Source organism: Adiantum capillus-veneris, chromosome 30, assembly GCF_014529385.1.
Source record: "Adiantum capillus-veneris isolate H3 chromosome 30, ASM1452938v2, whole genome shotgun sequence".
NCBI lineage: Eukaryota > Viridiplantae > Streptophyta > Polypodiopsida > Polypodiales > Pteridaceae > Adiantum > Adiantum capillus-veneris.
This window is the reverse complement of record NC_140960.1, coordinates 3219720-3227009: the sequence shown is the minus strand read 5'-3', so window position 1 is coordinate 3227009 and position 7290 is coordinate 3219720.

Below are 7290 nucleotides of genomic sequence, written 5' to 3'. Positions count from 1 at the left end.
TGTCCATAGACACTCCGTAGTGCTATAGAGAGAGCAGGAGACCCACACGAGTAAACTACCGATCCCTTACAACCATGTTGTCACAACTAATTGCTGCTTCTATGCTCCGTGGTAGAGATCAGCCGGTGTGAGTTTAAGATGATCAAAAACGCAGTTGAGCGTTGCACTGAAAACATGTAGTGCAAAAATGACACCCTAAACATCCGTAATGATATCCGTAATGACAAGACACTTGCTTGTCAATTAACGTCAATGTGTATTCCACTGGCTAGATCCATTCAATCTTGAGAACAATCGTCCAAGGAATACCAACAAGTGGATCTTATCCTAGGTTTAGCAATGGCTGTTAGCCAGCGTGTGTGGTTCCTAGCCATCATGGAAATTAGTGTTCAATTGTCGAACGTATGAAGACTAATATGGATGGCACCTTGCCCAATTTCTAGCTGAGATTTTAAGAGCATCTTGGCTCAGGAGAACTCAGTAGTGAAACATGAAACCAAACTTCGTAGAAAATTTTCATTTTGTTCCTTAGAGAAAGAGATGAAGAATGAACAGAAGAGCATGTCGGGCCTGAGGAACTTTGCTTAAATTTCTAGTGTGTGTGTGCCCAGAATGTGTGCTCTTAGACATCTTATGCCTGACTGGCAGCTTATCCTATAAGCATGCAAGCATCTGACTTATGATGCTCGCATTGCGAGAGGGAACACAAGTCACATCTTGACCATCTACCGTGTATGGGTTGTGAATCCAGTAGAAGTTTTAGGTTCTTTTTAGTGGTGTGTGCCTTGATAGCAACCGAAAATTATGGGAAACAATGCATAACTAATATTGTCCTTGACAGAGTGATTGTGTGTACTTTATACCACCTGGGTAGCAGGCCTTGCATACAAAAACGAAAGCCCGTGGCTACCGTGACAACCGTAAAAGTCAACACCATAAGTGCCTTGCACCGGCTAGATTGGTATGGATTCGATGAGATGATATCCTGATTAATGTAGGTGCCACAAACTTGGTTGCCAACTGCTCTTGATGTCGAGTTAATCGGAGTACGAATTAGAAGCCTTGTTTCATGTGAAATGGGCCAAGCATTTGGCTTTTCACAACAAACAATACTGTCCAAAGTAAATGCGAAACATAAAATTGTAGGACACGTGTATCATATACAACCTAATTCAGTGATCTTGCATGCATCTCATAATGTTTTCGGCAAATCGTATAAGCTGAGATGATGTGACCGGTTGTACCAAAAATGACTATGGCAGAAAAGCAAGTGGGGCGTAACAATACCCAATTCAAAAAACTTACAATACACTGAAAATCCATATTCAAGTATGAGAAAATGGCTAAGCATAACATGTTCAAAAGTCATATAATTACTGTGCCGTACACCAAAACTGGAGTTTATGTCAAATCACGAACTCATGTATCATGCTTAAGTTTGTCGGACATGTGGACACTGCTTTTTTTGATGCGTTCCTAAGCAATAAAAGCATAATTTTTGACGCTTTGCCCGTTGGAAGTCTGATTGTGAGAGTCGTTTCCTGACCACGTTTATCGACCACCGAGTTCTCTTGGACATGCTGGACCTCTTTGGTCATAACTGTTGGGCAGACAACCCCTTGGGTTGCTGGCGAGTGAGAAGCTGATTCTGGTAGCATTCTGTAAATTAGTTGTGTGAGATTTTCTACTTGCGTCACCAATATTTGGACCCTTACAGCTAGCTTGCGAAATCGGGCATCAAAAGTTTTCCAGTCCTGTCGAGTGACAAACTCCCTAGCATCCGGCAAGTTACTATCATCCTCTAGAATATCAAACACGCTCTGAGGAGGAGGTGTAGATACTTGCGGAGAGAAAGATAGACTGCCTGGGTATCATCGTCCATCCCGGTTGCCACGTGGGAACCCTTTGTGAGAGTATCCGGCCACACGGCATCCAGCGGTGAAGCAAATGCCAAGTATTCGAAGTCAAACATGTGATGATCATCAAGTTCCGCACTCATGGCGAATTCATGTTGTGCGAACAAAAGAGAAAAGAGTAACTTGGAGTGTAAAAAAGTTCGTAGCCGTATTGAATACAGAGGCCGGCAGAGGCCAGTGATGAGCCGTACTAACTTTCACTTGGCGGCTCAATCGCCGAGGAATTTCAAATTGCCGATGACCTTGAAGGTTTCTCAAAAGTCGAGCTTCCCAATAAACTCCCTGGCATTGGATGCAGTCCCGCAAGTTGCAAGTCACCGTATGCGGAGTTGATGAAGGAGCTTGCAAATGTTGGTTGCCAAATTTTGATCCACAATTTCCGGTCTTCAGGGCTCGTGGAGTGTCGAAAAATTGCAGAAGAACAAGCGTTCAAATGCACTGGAGATAATTGTAAATTTTGCAACTTCAGAAAATCTACCGAAAATAGAGGCCGTGCCGACAACAAGACCCTTGTCGGTATGCCGAGCCGTGCCTGGGCTTCACAAGAGGGAGGGGGGGGTACCCCGCTGTGGGTACCGTCCATTGGATGGTGAAAAAAAAAACCCTTGGCCTCAACCCCAAACGGGTTGGGCGCCCACGATGTGTGAAAAAACAATTAAACACAGGCGATGGCGTGCTGTAGAGCCGTCGAGGAGGAGAAGTTGAAGCGCCACCTTCGGCTCTGCTCAAAACGGCCCGGCCCAGTGACGAGAACGGCGCAACTAGGTCTCACGCTCAATTCAAGCCCGCCATATGCCAGTTTTGGGGAGGTGATGATGCCGCCTCCCTCCTCAAAGCGGGGTTGCCCACGCTGTGGTCGCAGCCGATCCTCCTATGTAGAGTGGCTTCACGCCTCCTCCTCTTGCCTCATGCACATGCAAACAAGACCACGCCCTCCTTTTCTAAACTTATCTCTGATACCAATGTAAGACCTAGGGTAACTGAACATAGGATCCTCCTCCCTACCACCCCTTATATAGGCTATCTCCTAGCACTTGCCCTAAGCGGATCCCCAGTCCACACTGGTCCAGTCCAGGCCCTTGGCCTAGGTCCTTGACCCCCTAGGTTGGGCCGTTCCCCGTAGGACCCTTGTCCTGATAGGGAAACTCATTGTACCTACCTCTACCTTGACACAGTATAAAAGAAGGTCTGACGCCACTAGTTTTAATCATTAGAACAAGTACCCAACATGAGTGTTGGCTGCCCAGTCATCGCCTAAGTACCCAACACCTACGCTTGCAGCATCCAACACCCTTGGCATTCGGCTTCCATCATCCCTGCCTTGGCATTTCGATTATTTAGGCCATTCAAGGGTACCTACATATGCACCATGGCAACCCTATGACCTTAGGGCCATAAAATCTCTCTTTGGAAAAGAGAGAATCCTATGACCTTAGGGGCTAAGGGTGGTCTATGTGTCAAAGATAATTTGAGTCATTCAAGGACACCTACATGGGCACCATGATAGCCCTATGGACCTAGGACCATAGGATTTCTAATTGGAATACTAGGCAACTTATGGCCCTTCAGCTTCTACACCGGCACCCTATGGCCTTACGATGATAGGATCTCTCATTAGAATAGAGGGAGACCTATGGCCCTAGGACCTAAGGGTCACATAGGTGTCAATGTAAAAACATTCAAGGGTACCTACATATGCACCATGGTAGCCCTATGGCCCTAGGGTCATAGGATCTCTCATTGGAATAGAGGGAAACCTATGACCTTAGTAGGGATAGAGGGTGGCCTGTGTGTCAAATCATTTAATCCATTCAAGGGAATCTACATGGACAACATGATAGCCCCATAGGATCTCTAATTGGAATACAAGGTAACCTTTGGCCCTTGAGCTTCTACATTGGCACTCTATGGCCTTAGGGCGATAGGAGCTCTCATTAGAATAGAGGGAAACATATGGCCCTAGGACCTAAGGGTCACCTAGGTGTCATGTAAAATCTCTCAGAGAATTTAGGCCATTCAAGGGTACCTACATGTGCGCCATGGGAGCCCTATGCCCGTAGGGCCATCTAATCTCTCATGGAAATAGTGAGTAACCTATGGTCCTTCTACATTAGCACCGTATGGCCCTAGGGCTGCAGGATTTTGCATTAGAATAGAGGGAAACCTATGGCCCTAGGACCATAGGGTCACCTATGTATCAATGTAAAATCTCCCTTTGGCCATTCAAGGTACCTATGTGTCCACCATGGAAGGCTATAGGATGTCTAATTGGAATAGAGGGATACATATGGCCCTTAAGCTTCTACATTGGTACCCTATGGCCTAGGTCCATAGGATCTCTCCTTAGAATAGAGATACACCCATGGCCATAGGACCATAGGGTAACCTAGGTGTCAATTTAAAAAGCTCCCAAAGAGCATTTAGGTCATTCAAGGGCACCTACATATGCACCATGGCAGCCTTATGTCCCTATGGTTCTAGGACCATAGGTTTCCCTCTATTTTACTCTCATTGGAAAAGTGGGCAACCTATGGTCCTAAAGTATATACATTGGAACCCTATTTCCCTATGTCCATAGTATCCCACATCAAAGTAGAGGGAAACCTATGGACCTATGGCCATAGGATCTTTGATTGGAATAAATGAAAACTTATAGCCCTTGACCTTATACATTGGCAACCTATGTCTCTAAGACCATGGGCACTCTCATTACAATAGAGGGCAACCTATGGCCCTAGGGCAATAGGGTGGCCTCAGTGTCAATGCAAAAATATTTTTGAAGGATGTTTAAGGGCACTTACATGGGCACCAAGGAAACCCTATGGCCATAGGATCTCTAATTTGAATACAAGAAAACCTATGACCTTAGGGTTACAGGGTTGCCTATGTGTCAAAGAGAATTCGAGCCTTTCAAGGGAACCTACATGGGTACCATGGTAGTCCTATGGCCCTAGAACCATAGGATCTCTAGTTGGAATGCTTGGGGGGGTCAATACATTAAAAAATGCCTATCACGTGGGTTCAACAATATGGATTATTTTATTTTATATTTTCTCACATTTTCACATACAGAAGGGTGTTGAAAAAATGATTTTGAAGAAAAATTTACAGATTGAATAGGAAAAGTGTCTCTTTTATTGGTGAAAATTTCATATTTCATGGGTTTATAAATAGTTCTTGAATGTACCTGATATATAGGTTTTACGTAGAGTGACCCCCCGAGCTGGAATGCTAGGCAAACTATGGCCTATGAGCCTCTACATTGGCACCTATGGGCTTAGGGCCATAGTATATCTCACTATAATAGAGAGAAACCTATGGCCTTAGGAGCTAAGGGTCACCTAAGTGTCAATGTGAAAGATCCCAAAGAGAAATTAGGCCATTCAAGCGTACCTACATATGGACCATGGTAGCCCTATGGTCCTAGGGCCATAGGATCTCTAATTGTAATAGAGGGAAATGTATGTCCCTTGATCTTATTCATTGGCACCCTATGGCCCTAGGGACATAGAATCTATCGTCAAAATAAAGGGCAACCTATGGCACAAGGGCTAGAGAGTGGTCTATATGTCAATGTCAAAGCTCTCAAAGACCAATCTTAAAGATCAATTAGGCCATTCAAGGGCACCTACATGGGCATCATGGCAACCCTATGGGCCTATGTCCATAGGATCTCTAATATGAAGAGGGGAAAACCAATGGCGCTTGAGCTTCTACACTGACACCATAGGGCCCTAGGGCCATAGGATCTCTCATTAGAATAGAGGGAAACCTATGGCCCGAGGGTCAAAGGGTGTCTTAGGTGTTGTGGAGGCTTTTTGTATCATTGTATATGATGTGTTTTGCACGTTAAAAAACAAGTGGATAAAATATGCTATGGATCATAGTATTAGGTTTTTCACCAATGAAAGTTTTGATAGACTTTAAAACAATAGTTTCCACTTACAAAAAATGCAAAAATAAAGAGTGAACATGACTTGTCATTTATACTTGTAGATGTACTCAAACTCCAATGCTACTGCAATTGGACAAAGCAGTTACAAAACTTGTGATGGCTTTTTGTATCATTGTGTATATGTGCTTTGCACACTAGGAAACAAGTGCATAAAGTATGTTATGGATCTCATGTTGGAATTAGGGTTACAAGAAAACAAACACAACTTGGAGAAGATGAAGGAAGATCAAGGCACACAATAGAGAATGTATTACTTAGTGTGCAATGGAAAGATAAGATAGCCCTAGAGTGATGGGGGTAATACAATGCACGGGGGAAAAAACCTTGTAGTGAGGGAAAAAATGCCTTGACGGTCCTAAGTGTGTTCACACACATCACTATCACATGTATATGGTAACAAATCCCCCCTGGGAGTGATGTAGTGAATGAGAGCTGGCACACATAGTATAGGGAAGTGCCATGCCCTGAGGACATGATCAGTCCACAAAGGGGAGTAAGCCCAAAGCTTTGCGGAAACCTTCAAACTTCTCACAAGACAATGCCTTTGTGAAAATATCTACAAGGTTGTCCTGTGTTGGCACATAAGCCAACTTGATCTCTCTTGCTGAGAGACTCTCCCTAACATAGTGGCAATGCACCTCAATGTACTTTGTGCGAGCATGAAATAATGGGTTCCTCGCAACTGCCAATGCACTCTGACTCTCAAAGTAGATGGTGTTGGCAGTGTCCTGTCCAACACCCAAATCAGCCATGAGGCGTTTGGGCCATACACACTCAATTGTAGCTATGAAGACTACCATGTACTAAGCCTCACAACTAGAAGTGGCCACAATAGGTTGTTGCTTGATCAACCATGAGATACATGAATTGCTGATCATGAAAACAAAAACCACTTGTGGACACTCATGTGTCAAAACAACAAGCCCAATCTGAGCCGAAGAAGCATGTAAATCTAGTGGCAATGATCCTCCCTTGGGATAAAATAAGCCAAGATGTCAAGTGCCACTCAAGTAGAAAAAAATCCTCTTGACATCTTGCCAATGCTTAGACCCTGGGCTATGTATAAATTTGCTGACTTGTGAGATTGAAAATTGAATATCCGGCCTCGTGTTGCATACAAAAATAAGGCAGCCACATCAATTTGGTAAAGAGTGAGATCACCAGCATCATGAAGACTCAATTTCAAACTTATTTCCATGGGTATGACAATAGGTTTGTAGTCCTCAAGTCCAAACTTACATAGAAATGTCTCTAGGTAACTTGTCTGACACAAGGAAATTCCACCATCACACTGCTTAAATTGTATGCCCAAGTAATGATTCTAGAAAGTGGCTGTTGCAACAGCAATGTGCATAATGCATCAAACCTCACAACTTCACGATTACCTTGGGTCATAAGTCTCCAAGTACTAGCAAAAGT